Raw genomic sequence first — 14,046 nt, forward strand, 5'->3', positions numbered from 1 at the left:
TTAAATAGATTTGTCTATCAGATTTTATTAAAGATTGGGGTTGACATTAACAGTATACTAATTCAAGGGTGAAACTTGGCTTTCTCTCTTGAACAAGATTTTCATGTAATATTAAACGATAACGAAATATTTTACTTTGCCTTTTGAATAAACCACCAAATAAAGAAGGGAAAAACAAGAGACAGATTGTTTGGAAAGCTAAGTCTTCCCTCTATCTATGAGTGACGATTTTTGCCTTTTTAAAACTTTTGAGTTAGTATTTTGACTAAATGAATGATTTTTGGTGACCTAGAATTCTATTTCATAATATCAAGTGTTTCAAACCATTAACATATTTTATAGGTGAAACCGCCATTGCTAAGTTGTCACTGAGATAGTGAAAGAGATCTGACATAACTGACTCCCTCTTGCTTCTAATCTCCAAGCTGTCCTTGTTCATTCCTGGGGGTAGGCTGAGCTATCTTTGGGAGAAACTTCATTTATAGTTTATAGTTTAAAACAAGGATGGTAACAGTCCTTTCCCAAAACAAACCCCCTTCTTTCCTGGGGACTAGACTGCCCTTGTAGGACTAACAAATTAGTCACAGATTAGAGATTATGGTTTAGGAGTTACACAGCTGGAGGCTACAAGATTCTGACCCTCCCTAAACTGCTCCTAAGATCAGTGCTGGAGATATTTTTGCAGACTCTGCACTTGATGGATCAGCTGACACCATCCAGATTGACAAACTGGCTTATCTGATCTTGCGGTCCCCACCCAGGAACTGACCCAACACAAGAAGACAGCTTCACCTCCCTGTTAGTTCATCTCAGACCTGACCAATCAGCACTCGCAACTCACTGGCTTCCCCGACGACTCACCAAGTTGGCCTTAAAAACTCTGATGCTCGAATGCTCAGGGACATTGACTTGGGTACTGATAAAACTCTGGTCTCCCACACAGCTGGCTCTACATGAATTACTCTTTCTTGACTGCAATTCCCCTGTCATGATAAATCGGCTCTGTCTAAGCAGAGGGCAAGGTGAACCCACTGGGCGGTTACACAGGCTTCCCAACATCACATTTCAGCTTCAAAATTGTCTCTTCTGACCTCTAACTTTGAGATGCTACAGAGGGCCTCTGAAGCCTTTAAAAGAGGTCAACAGGATTATTTGATATATTAAGTTACATGGGAAGCCTTGTCAAAATAAAAAATAATGTTTAACCTTCTCCAGGTTATATTTTAGTGAATGATATTAATATATGTTCCAAAATTGCATGGGATTGCTAAAATTCGAATATGTCTGGTATATGCTATCAATCATAATATGTTAAGTTATTTTAGACCACAGAAATAACCAAATTTTCTTGTCAATTGTGGCTTTAATTATGACTATTTAAAGTCATTTCCACAGTTAATTGCTTAATGCTGACGCAGTTACTGAAAACTTCACAAGACACTGAATCCTAGAATATGGTGTCTTTTAGGAGGTTCAGGAAAGGATGGAAAAGACCCTGAAAAGCACTCTTGAAGACAGGTTTCTGGTAACTTTAGAATCATCATTTGGGTAAGAATTCCTGGAACTTTAATGAAAAGACTGACCGGATTATAAAACTGCTAACCCAAGTAAAACAAAAATTAATTGAATACCAAGAAAATACTTTGCCAGATTTTCACGCTAAATCAGCCAATACTGAAATTGTTTAGATAATACTATTTGAATGAACTCCAAGGTCTAAGTCAAATTACCTATGTTAACCCATCAGTTATCAGCATTAAGTATCTAAATTGGAGAAGCAACTGGTATTCAAGAGGACATAAGTCCAATGCTAAGCATGAACTCACAGAGAACCAGGACAGTCACCTTGTCCTTTCTGACTCCTTAAAGGTTTTATTAAAAGCTCTGCATTCCACAACTCATCATAAAAAAGATAAAATGATCCAAATTAAATATATTTTGGCATGATGACTTCTAAATTGCTAAAATAGTTTGTGACCCATGTTTGGTTTTTCAAACCCATATTCCTGGGAAGACAAATTAAAGCTTCGGGTACATTTGGCTACCCAATGGGTCATTGAAACATTTATAGCGGGATATCATTTAATTGTCACTTTCAATGCATGTTTTCTGGTTGTATGAAAGCTTTACCATGCAAGAGGACTGATGTTACAACAGTAGATTATGATGTCACAGGTAAAAAAGCTTTTTATGGTTCACTGAGGACGGTCAACTCCTTCACAATCTAGAACCCAAAGACTGGATCTTCTGAGACATCAGAGAAAGACTGCTGTTTTCATCCTCACTGCAGTAAAACTTCAGGAACTCGGGCCTTGGGTTCGTAATCTCACCACTGAGAAGAGTCCCTCCAAACCAAAATGGAGTCACTCATGTTAAATGTGACGTAATCAAACTAAGATGTTAAGGAAACACACAGATCCTAGAACAGATCAGGCTTTGTTTTTCTCCTGTAAACAGGACGTTCCAGCATAAGGAGGTACCTTCTACTCAGTCCTTGCTCCTACCTTGCAAAACGCACTGTTCTACCATTTCCCAGTGGGTTTCAAGACCAAATAAGTATATTTACAATGGTTATAGTGACATCAATGGCTAAAGTTTTGGTTGATCTCTCAAATTGGGGGTGAAATTGTTAAATCAAGTTTAGCCCAAAGCTGTCTCCTTACATATTTTAAGTTCAGCCTAAAGGTTTCTCTGTACATCGTGAACTATAACAAGTGGAGGTGTAAACAGACCACAGCCTACACTTGTGCCAGTCACTGAGTTTTGGCCAATCAAATGTAGCCAACTGTTTAAACTGTTCAAATAAGGCAAACGCCGAGCTGTACCCGATCCAGCTGTTTCTGTACCTAACTTCCGTTTTCCATATGTCACTTTCCTTTTTCTGTCCATCAGTCTTCTTCCACCCCATGGCTGTGCTGGAGTCTCAGAGTCTACTCTGGCTCAGGAGGCTTCCTAATTCACGAATTGTTCATTTCTTAAATCTCTTTACATTTAATTCAGCCGAAGTTTCTTTTTTTATCAGTGGTATGATGAGAATAATCCTCTTGGGATGGGGATGGAGACACCATGGCACAGAACTCAATTCCAGGAGGATTTCTTTTTTGAACTACGTATTTATTTAGGAGTATTTCTATAATGAAGTTACATTTAAGCTGAGTCTTGCTGACAGGTACACATTTCTTAGGTAGAGTGGACAAACAACATGCATAAAGTCCGGGAAAGAAGGGATTTTAGGAAGAAACAAACCAGACAAAAGAAAAATGTTTTCAAGCAGTAGGGTGTGTTAGGAGAAGCTTCAAGGATCCGAAGCAGAGAAGTGAGGCTGTGGGTGGGGGCATGAGTCAGATGCTAATAACCTTCCTGAATTGCTAAGGAATTTGAACGTGATCTGATATAATTAATGCCCATTAAAGGGTTTTAAACAGTGGACTGCCATAATCGTATTAGACAGAGGACAAACCTGAGGCACGAGAGGCCAGCGAGGAAGCCTATCCTACAATTCTGGAGGGATCCAGTGAAGGCCCACACTCATTGATAATAGGACCTAAGGGAGAACAGTGACAGGAATGTTTAACTCTTTCCTTACAGCAGAAGGTGAAGTCTCACAAAGTGAATGAGGCTTAAGCAGCCGGGAACCTCAGTTGTTCTGGCCTTTTTCAAGCCCTGTGAGTGGCTCCTGGAATATATCTTCTTCAGGTCAGATGTTTTTGTGAAAATGTGCAAAATAAAATATTTTAATTGCCGTCAGTTAAATGCCTCTTTCCCCTGAAGTATTCTTTCACTTTAAAAATCAAAGTATCTGTAACTTTGGAAGCAAGTACAATTTTTTGTCATTGTTGATGTTGGAGAATCTCATGTTTTAATTAAACAGTGAGTTTTTTGTTTAGTCTCCTCTGTTAATATAATAGGTAGATCTGACACTCACAGTTAGGGGTAGAGGAATTAAGTTGAACGATATGAAATTTCCATTGTAGTAAGTCAAAACCAGTGGATTCTTGACAATTTCATGAGGTTAAGCTAATATAATTAAACTATTACTTTTTAAAATGGAAGTTTTGTTTGGCTTAGAGAACCCCCAAAGACACTCTCTGGAGGCAATGTCAACTTTTGTTTTGTTCTGTGTGTTTGTTAGAGCAAGAATAAGGGTATCTTCCTTCCCCACTGGACACATTTATTTAACACGAGTGGAGAAAGCTGGACTTGCCAAAAATTATTTCTATAACCCTATTATCATTAAAAAGGAAATACATCCATCAAAACAATTGTTGCGCTCCAGCCTGCACAAGAGTGTGAGACTCCCTTTCTTTTACAGAATAGAAAATAGTTGCACATCAACTGTGTACCAGGCTCCATGCTTTTCCATGGACAGGGCAGAAAAACAGCTCAGACGTGACTCTTGCCCAAGGAACTTGCATTCAATTTAAGGTTTTTGAAAACATACATTTAAGAAACTTAAAAACTGGCAACTGAAAAATCTTACAACTACTGGATCTTCTTCTGTCTTTCTGTGTATTTCTGTGTATTGCACATGTGATGTTCACATATGAAAGAGCTCTGATTAACTGGCTTAAAGATGACGAAAACCACAAGGCCTTAAACAGTTATCAAATAACTAATAAAGACAAGAAGCACTGACAGATTCCAGCAAAAGAGAGCTGAAGAGGAAAGCACGCATGTGCATGCGGAGAACACACGAGGTCTTTCCCAGCAGCTCGGCCAAACTGGCTGTGTGCACTTAAGCAAGTCCCTTCAGCTTTCTGGGGATGATACTGTCACAGAGGTCTCGGCAGGCAGAATACGGGTGAAATGCAGGTAATTTCCTCAGTCAGAACCAAACACCACTGGAGAAGTGATCAGCCAGATCTGTCACTGGAGGAGCCACGGGTCCCGTCTGATCCCTGTTCATTAGCTGAGTGGAGGTGGCCGGACCGAGGCTCTCCACAGAGCATTTGCAGGTGACAGTGGATACTGGCAGTTAACCCGCAGCAAGTACCACCTTCATTTCAGGCGTGATACCAGGAACTCACCCTCACAAGGACTCAGTGCCCTCACAGTGATTCTTATTATTACAGAGGGAAATTCAAATTCAGAGGTTCCGTAGTTTTTCCAAAAATTAGCTAGTTTGCTTTTATTTATTTATTTATTTTTATTTTTATTTTTGAGACGGAGTCTCGCTGTGTCGCCAGGCTGGAGTGCAGTGGCGCAATCTCGGCTCACTGCAAGCTCCGCCTCCCAGGTTCAAGCGATTCTCCTGCCTGGCCCTAGTGAGCTTTTAGAAATAGCATTTAGGGCCGGGCGCGGTGGCTCACGCCTGTAATCCCAGCACTTTGGGAGGCCGAAGCGGGTGGATCACGAGGTCAGAAGATCGAGACCCTCCTGGCTGGCCCGGTGAACCCCGTCTCTACTGAAGAAAAATACAAAAAATTAGCCGGGCACGGTGGCGGGCGCCTGGGAGACACAGCGAGACTCCGTCTCAAAAAAAAAAAAAAAAAAAAAAAAAAATAGCATTTATGCCAGGGACACCCGACTTCAAAAGAGGGAGGAAACTTATACACATGAATACACACACACACACACACACACACAAATAAAATATTATTCTATTTTAACTCTCAGGTTGCTCAAGTTAATAAACCATTGATTACCAGTAATATTATGGCACCCAAATTACAACTAATAGAAAGACACTGGAATTTGAAAACTTTTGGTTCAGAATGTTTGTCATGGAACTTTCCATTCCTTGACGGAAAAAATGCTGTCTAGGTTTTCATTCATTTCATCATATTCCAATGTTATTTTTATCATGGGACCAATGCAGGAGGATCTGCTAAAAGGATTTCACGAAATCTCTCAGTTGGATGATTTGGGGCAAGTGATTTTTACCTACTGGATATTTTTGAGGTTCTAGCCTTGAAAATCCCCAGTTATCTTTCAGATCTATACATTTCTTAAATTTAAATTCTAAATTATTAAAGTACATTAATCTCCAATAAATTATAGAAATGTATGATATTCGTTCCTATTTTTAAAAATTATTTGGATTAATATTACCAAACTGAAGTGAAATATCCTGATACACTACTCAGTAAAATGAAGCACACTATTCAAGCCTTCTTATTATACTTCAGTTTCTACCATACTTTACCTCAGTGTCTCCCCACCCCAGCCCTGCCATCATTGCTAAGACATGTAATCATCTACTAGAACACTTGTTTCATTTTTGTGGTGCTTGCCCTTTTTTCAGGACCCTGTTGTGTCACTTAGGATAGTGATAACAAACAAGCCCCAAATTTAAATGATGAATGCAATAAAACTTTATTTCTGGCTATAAGAACTCAGTGTGTTCATTGGTGATTGGAAGTGGTTTCCATGCAGTGACTCAGGGACCCACTCTTTTTCCATCTGTGGCGCTGGATCCTCCTCCAGCCTCAGAATCCTCTGCATTCAGGTAGCGGACTAGCAGAGTGGGAAACACTTGCCAGTTGTCTAAGCACCTGGGCCTGGAATTAAGACTCACCCCTTACCCATCCATGGCTCCACTGAGAGAGAAACATCTGGGAAAGACCGCCTGTGCCTGGGCGGCCGATTCCCAGCAAAACTGCACAGCACAGCAGGAGAAAGCCAGCCACTCTGTTCATTTGTCAGAAAGGTGAATGGCCTTGTCCTGGTGTAGGAGCAGCAGACCGGGATTTAGAGGCCTCAGGGTTCCCAAGTCCCCACTGCTTGCTACTGCCCAGAGTTGGCCCCCAGACTGACTCCTTTAAGACATGGCCATCACAGGGCTCCTGGCCTTGGGCAACGCTGAACTGAAATTTCTAGATTGAAGGTGCACCTTCCTATTTTGATAGATAATTGTCAGGTTGCTCCTGCCCCAAAGGGGCTGTACCTATTGTCATTGTCTGAGATTGTGGCCTCACTTCCTCCCTAATGCTGGATATTTCAGCACTGCTTTAAATTGTGTTGCTATGGTACCAGCAAGGTTGAGCTGGCTCCAGCCCCCATTTGCTGACCAATCAGAACCCCTCTCCTCTAAGTCCTCTATTCACAGCCTCAGCCCCTTCTGTGGGTTTTTCTTGAATGCTTAGATTCAGCGGTAAGGATAGTCACTTTTTCCTATCAAAAATATTTCAAATATTTTCTCCCAGCCTAGGGCTGGCTGTTGCATTGTTTATAGTGATTTCTTCCCACAAATGTTTGAAATACTTAAAAACTATTTTATTTTATCACATAGACCTTTGAAATTCTTAGAGCTGAAATTAAGATTCTCGTAACCCCTCCATCCTTCTATGCTTTTTGCTTAGGACGGTTCTGCCGGCTGCAGTGTGGTAGTGCTACTGTGCCTTAAGCTGTGTCTAACACAGGTATTTTCAAAGCAGTATTACTTCGTGTTCAGTGTATGCACAGCATTTCCAGAACCGTACTAGTTTTGCAAAAATTTTTTAAATGGAATTGCTTGATCATAGGCACGTTTAGGAAATCCTGACAATCTCCCTCCCTGATCAAGCTTTACAAGTTTCTAGAAAATTCCTTTTCTCCACATGCTTGCCAGTACCTGACATTTCCACGCTTTTGCTTGTTGGCCAAATGCTGGCTGTGTATCAGTGAGGCTGAGATCTTTCTCAAATGCCTCTTAGCCATGGGCTTCCTCTCCATGAAGGGGCTGAACATTAAGTTCTCACTTTTATGTTGCAGTGATTGTCTTATTATCATTCATGTGTAGTTTCTGATCTATATAATACCAGTCTCTCTCTTTTTTTTCTTCTATGGGTTTTACATGTTTATCTGCCATTCAGCAGTTTAGTTTTTTACTTTTTTTTTTTTTTTTTTGGCCATGGAAGTGTTGTTACCGTAGTGCAATAAGTGGGTTCTTCCCTTACGATTTTAGGTGTTTTGTTTTAATAATGTAAGGCCATCCCTAAACAAGATTAAAAAAAAAAAACTTTCAAGTTCAGGGATACATGTGCAGGACGCGTAGTTTTGTTACATAGGTAAACTTGTGTCATGGGGGGTGGTTGTACGGATTATTTCATCTCCCAGGTACTAAGCCTATCACCTGTTAGTTATTTTTCCTGATCCTGTCCTTCCTCCACCCTCCACCCTCCCATAGATCCCATGTGTGTCGTTCCCCTCTGTGTCCATGTGTTCTCAATATTTAACTCCCACTTGTGAGTGAGAACATGCGGTGTTTGGTTTTCTGTTCCCTGCATCAGTTTGCTGAGGATAAAGAACTCCAGCTCCAACCACGTCCCTGCAAAGGGCAGGCTCTCTGAACAAGATCTTAAAGCCAGCCGTTTCGGAAGGCCTTTGGCTCCAAAACATGTCCTATGAGTTTCATCCATTCGGGCTTGGTTCACGAAACTAAAATTCATCTAAATGCAACATTTCAGTTAAAACGGCCTGACTGGCAGAATGGGGTCTAATGGCAGGTGGGGCTCGGCGCCCAGACCAGGCCTGCGGGGCTCCGTTCTGCAGCCCTTCAAACCGTGCTCTTTCCAAATCGCACGGAGGTGCTTTCTGGAAACTGAGGCCGGGCTGCGGGCTCCTACGGGCCGGGGCTGAGGAGGTCTGGGGTGGCCTCCGCGAGCCGGGGTGCGACGGGTTAGCGGCCTCCGCGCAGAAGAACCGGCGGTACCGGGAGCCGCAGCGCCAAACCCCGCCTCCGCCTTTCGAGGAGCACCGCGCCGTCAGCAACGGGGCAGCGCCGAAAGCCCACGCAGGCGCAGACAGGGCTTTGTTGTCAGAGGCGGGGCGGAGCGCGGAAGGCAAGGGCAGGCGGAAATGATTCAATTAGTTTAGAATCCAGTGTTCTCTCGTCATCTCCCACATGGTCTAGCGGTTAGGATTCCTGGTTTTCACCCAGGCGGCCCGGGTTCGACTCCCGGTGTGGGAATGCGGATTTTTTTTTTTTTTTTTCCCTTTGGAACGTAGTGAAACTCGTAAATTTATAAGCCTTAGCAAGAAGCTTAAAAACACGACTGTGAAAAGCGACATAATCCTCAAGGGTGTGTGGAGACCTGAAAACTCTCCTCGTAGTTCGCAAACGCCCCCCAAAACGGGCTATGTAATCAGCATTGCTGTGCTTGCATACCAAATTTCCACAACAAATAACGATAATATTTAGGTGTCAAATCTTACAAAGGAATTCTTACGTTCTAGGCAATTCACTGTTCTCTATGCCCTCAGTGAGTGTTTCCAGCCTGCAGATAGCAACATGGTGAACAGGATGGAGGGACAAGAAGGAGCATGGAAGATCCCAGCCACAGGAGCCTCCCTCTGAAGTTTGAGGACTGAGAAGGGAGGGGAGGCGCTTCCTGAAGCAGAAGTCAATGGGGCTGGGATATAAAGAAGTGAGAGGTCTGCAAGTAGAAATATAGCTTCAGTAGAGGTTTGCACAGGGACGTAGAGGGTAAGGACAGACACCAGATCCCATTCACCAAGTCAGCTTTCACAGAAGTTGGGGAAACTGAGGCACGGGATCAGCCTCTGGATAGAATCACACATGTGGCTAAGTTGAGGTCAACACTCGTAGCAAATACACATTTTCAGAGGTGGAAAGTTCTTGAAACTTTCTTGGCTTCTAAGCCGTTTCCCGAATGGGATTCAAATATTGCTTTCCGTGCTTAGGCCTGCATTCTCTTAACCATAATATAAGCCTGAGTAGTGGAGAGCTGACCGCTTCCAGAACAGGCAGGGTCATCTCCTTGGAAAGTTCTACTGTTTGAAACAATCTTTGTGCCACTCACTTGGACTAACCAAATTGTGACTACTTCCAATGCTGATGCTTCAGCCTAATTCGGACAATCAAAATCAAAATCAACATCAGTCTAGAAAGCACGAACATGGACCAGTGAGAGCCTGAACCATTCATGAACCAACAGCATGAGTTGCAGACAGGAATATGATATTATGTGGGGGGGGGGAATTGTACTATTCATGCAGAGATAGTCACTTCCATTCCTTGACCGAATTTTGATTCTATGCTCTCAGTTTGTACTGCAGGCAATATAAGATTTGGCCCAAAAGATCATTTGAATCTTTGCAATTTTTGCATTAGACTTTTCCATTATGTGACATATGACAATTGTTTTAAGATTGAGTTCTGAAAAGCTTCTCCTGTAAATATCTCTCACACTGGTTGCCATCTGAGACATATTTACAGGGGATGATGTACAGAACTCAATCTTAAAAGACTGTGTAGTGGGAGTGGGAACTCCCCATTCCTGCTTCCATTAGGCAACTCCAGGGTACCATTGGCTTGGCCAGAACTACCTTGTCAGCCTCATCCAGAGTTGGCTTCAGGGACAGCTATAGATGGGACTTTTTATCTTTTGAAAAAGTACATGAAAATGTTTCACGTGTTTCATATAACTCCAGCAGACTACCCTGAGCATTGTATTGTACAGAAATGAAACTCAGGTGGAAGGCTGGGAGTGGATGCCAAGTAGCCAAAAGGTTGGACTGCTCTGGTCATTTTCTTGTTTGCTTGTGTCCTCTTTTGTGTCTTTTATAGTCTTCTCCTTTTTGAGGGGCCTGGATCTCTGCAAACCCCGTTTCCCAGACTCCCTTTCCAGTAGACATCGGGTTAGCACCTGCCCCGGGGAGGTTCTGTTGGAGGATTGGAATATATCAGGAACACAGAGTCCCCGATGGCTGCCTGCAACTGTGGAATCCAGTGGCACTGGACATTCTAACAGGGGTTGTCATCAGCTGAGAACCACTAGCAGTGGCAGCAGTGGGCAGCTGTGGGCTCCAGGAGCCTGGAAGCTTCAGCAGAGCATAAGTGGATTTGACAGTGGTGTGGACCCAGTGGCAATGGCAGTGCCCAGCAGTGGTCTTGCAGGGCAAGCTCCTACCTGCAGGTAATACCATCCTCCCTTTTTGTTCTTTCAGCCCTAAGTGAATGGGGCACCTGCAGTTACTAATATCTGAATAATCTACTTGTTAGCCCCTTTTGCGCCTCTAGCTCCTCAAACAATAATTAGCAACCAATTTCCTCTGTTAGATTTACCTGTTTGAAGTATCTGTTTTCCTGGCTTCAGACCAACCTATACAAGTGTCATTTTTGTGTAATTGTCATCTACCATTATGCACTCAGCCTTACTGACTTTTGGGAGAGGGAGGGTGTGCACAACTTACTCTATGTGTCAGAGAAGTTTCTCAGGGAAATGGTATTTCAGCTGAGACCTGAAGGATGAGTTAGCAAGGTGAGGGGGATTGTAAATGTGCATCAGTCAAGTTATTCTCAAGATCTGTTTGTCTTTTGCACAGGTCAAGTGGACAAGTGAATAACTGGGCAGATGATAGGAAAACTTCTGTTCTTTCAAGTCTTTGTTGGTGGCACGAATCTGTCTGATTCCCCGTGGGATGCAAGATCACTTTGGGTTTACCATTTTGGTAAGAACGGGGAAGTTCTGGGAACACCATTTGTCTTTTCTCACCATAGTAGTCCTCATTCCAAGATTCCAAGAGCACTACAATAATGTCAATTGCCAAATACGTATATTTGAATTGTACATAATGGAATTAGGTTGGTCTGCAACCCACAGGAACCATGCTGAGATAGGTTTAGGCCAAAATATCATTTACTTACTGAGCTCCAAGGAACCTCAAAAAAGTATTGGAAGAGCAGGAGGAATAAATAACAATAAAAATTCTGAGCTTCCTACTTGCAGCAAGGGATTGAAGCAGTGCCACATCAAAATCAGTGTAAATTAACAGAACAAATGACCACAGGTCCTCTGGAGAATGGGCAAGGGGGACCTTTACAACATATTCCTGTTGCAGTGTAGAAGGGCCATTCTTCAAGTAGGCCGAGTCTCCCCTTCCTCCAGTGGAACTTTGGACTGTGAGCTGACTCAGTTCTTGGTACTGGATGACACAAAACATCTCAATTCCAGTAAATCGAGTCATGTTTCTGGCCACCAGATCTAGAGTTTTAAAACTGCATAGACCACTCGAGCATACCCGCTCAGATCTATAATCCCAGCACTTTGGAAAGCTGAGGTGGGAGGATTCCTTGAGGCCAGGGATTCAGGGCTGCAGTGAGCTATGATCGGGCCACGGCACTCCAGCCTGGGCGACAGAGCAAGATCCTGTCTCTTAAAAAATAAGAAATCAAATCAAATAAAATTGCATATTTCAAACAATCATTCAGCATTCCACCCGTTTATTTCATTCTTAGGACATCACTGCCAAAGATCCCTGCTGTGCCCATTTTTTCCTGGTGGTTTTGCTGTATCTAATACTTAGACCCTGCCACTGTGAGATTCCATGATTCCCAGTGAATCAGGAAGCACTGTGGATTTTCTCACCAAGCTGGCTCATGGAAGGTTGCTACAAAAGAGTTTTCAAGCATCTGGTTCTCTCCTCACCCATGCATTTCTCAATACTTAAATGAAGAAAGTCTGGTCCCATCTGGGAAACGCAGTGAATGGGCAGGTTTGTGGGTCATACTTGATAAATCCCACTCCAGTGTAACTATTTGCCTAAGTCTTTAAGAGTGTTAGTCCACCTCACACCACGGGTGTACAACACTGCACCCTCAATGAAAGTGGCCACGTTAAGTCCAGGTTTCAGTCAACTAACGAGGCAAGCTGGGAGGTAGAGTTACTCCCCAACCCTCAAACTAACATGTGGAATCTGTTTTGATAAATTTGACCTAATTCAATGTTATCTTTTTTCCTTGTTCTAGCAATCTTAGGATCCATTTCCTTACATCTTTTTTAACTTCTTTCTAATATAAGAACAGAGGTTGCAGTGAGCCGAGATCACACCATGGCACTCCAGCTTGGGCAACAGAGTGAGACTCCCTCTCAAAAATTAATTAATTAATTAATATTTGCCACTACATATGTGAAATACCAATATGTGAAATTGGCATGCTGTTACCACTCTTTCAATGCTATCTCATGCTGGGTTAGACTTTATACTTGATCTCCTAATTTCAGGTCCGGAAACCTTGACAGATGGTGAGGATAGATCTGGTAGATAATTGACATCCTTTTCAACCGCTATGGGGAGGCACTTATTGAGTCCCTCGGTGTGCCGAGTGTGATCTGTGAATCAGCAGCCATGGTGTCACCTACGAGCCTGCTAGAAGTGCAGAATCTCAGGCCACTCTCAAGGCCTAGCGAGTCAAAATGTTGATTTTGACAAGATCCTCAGGTGATTCTTATGCACATCAAGGTCTGAAAAGCCCTGATCAAGGCTTCAAGTGAGAGAAGAGGCTCTTTCTCAGACAGAGGAAGGGGAGGCCGCTTCTACTGGCAAAAAGCTCAAGGAAATTTGGGGCTTCATAATTCTCAGTTTCTTCTGAACCAACTGAAATATCCCCATTCCATTTCATGGAGGTCCCATTCTTTCTAAATTAGTGCCCTGACTTTCACTTAAGTGATATGGAAAGGCTGTGACTCTAACTTATATTGAATTCTGTGACTTGCAGAATCAAATTATGGGCCTGATTTTCAACTGTATCTCTTATTTCTTGCAGCTAACAAAGGACAATGGATTGTCTGAGGATCATCTGAGAGCCATCACAAGATCTCTAGTCCTCTGATCATACATTGAGCTGAGAATTTAAGCATTTCTGTAAACTCTTGAGTGCAGTCAGAAATAGCCAGCCCCCCATCACAATGGTTTATTGTAGCCGTCTCTTAGTTCCAGTACGTTAACTTTCAGAGACCTTTATCCTACATAATGCCAAATTATAATTTAAATAAATATTTGGCCGGATGCAGTGGCTCATGCCTATAATCCCAGCACTTTGGGAGGCTGAAGTGGGGGGATCACCTGAGGTCAACAGTTCAAGACTAGCCTGGCCAACATGGCAAAACCCTGTCTGTACTGAAAATAAAAAAATTAGCTGGGCATGGTGGCGGGTGCCTACAATTCCAGCTTCTCGGGAGGCTGAGGCAGGAGACTCACTTGAACCTGGGAGGCGGAGGTTGCAGTGAGCCGAGATCACACCACGGCACTCCAGCTTGGGCAGCAGAGTGAGACTCCCTCTCAAAAATCAATTAATTAATTAATTAATTAATATTTGCCGCT

At 42.8% G+C, this 14,046-nt stretch overlaps 1 long non-coding RNA gene and 1 other non-coding gene across 2 annotated transcripts; both read left to right on the plus strand.

The window, feature by feature from the left end:
- Positions 1-2,222: 2,222 nt before the first annotated feature.
- On the plus strand, positions 2,223-13,718 carry LOC126958101 (uncharacterized). Its single transcript, XR_007727096.1, has 3 exons — positions 2,223-2,316; positions 11,269-11,394; positions 13,490-13,718. It is a non-coding gene; the product is annotated as an uncharacterized LOC126958101 (long non-coding RNA).
- On the plus strand, positions 8,819-8,890 carry TRNAE-UUC (transfer RNA glutamic acid (anticodon UUC)). Its single transcript has one exon. It is a non-coding gene; the product is annotated as a tRNA-Glu (tRNA).
- Positions 13,719-14,046: the final 328 nt, after the last annotated feature.

The sequence above is a fragment of the Macaca thibetana genome, chromosome 7 (genome assembly GCF_024542745.1).
Source record: "Macaca thibetana thibetana isolate TM-01 chromosome 7, ASM2454274v1, whole genome shotgun sequence".
Classification (NCBI taxonomy): domain Eukaryota; kingdom Metazoa; phylum Chordata; class Mammalia; order Primates; family Cercopithecidae; genus Macaca; species Macaca thibetana.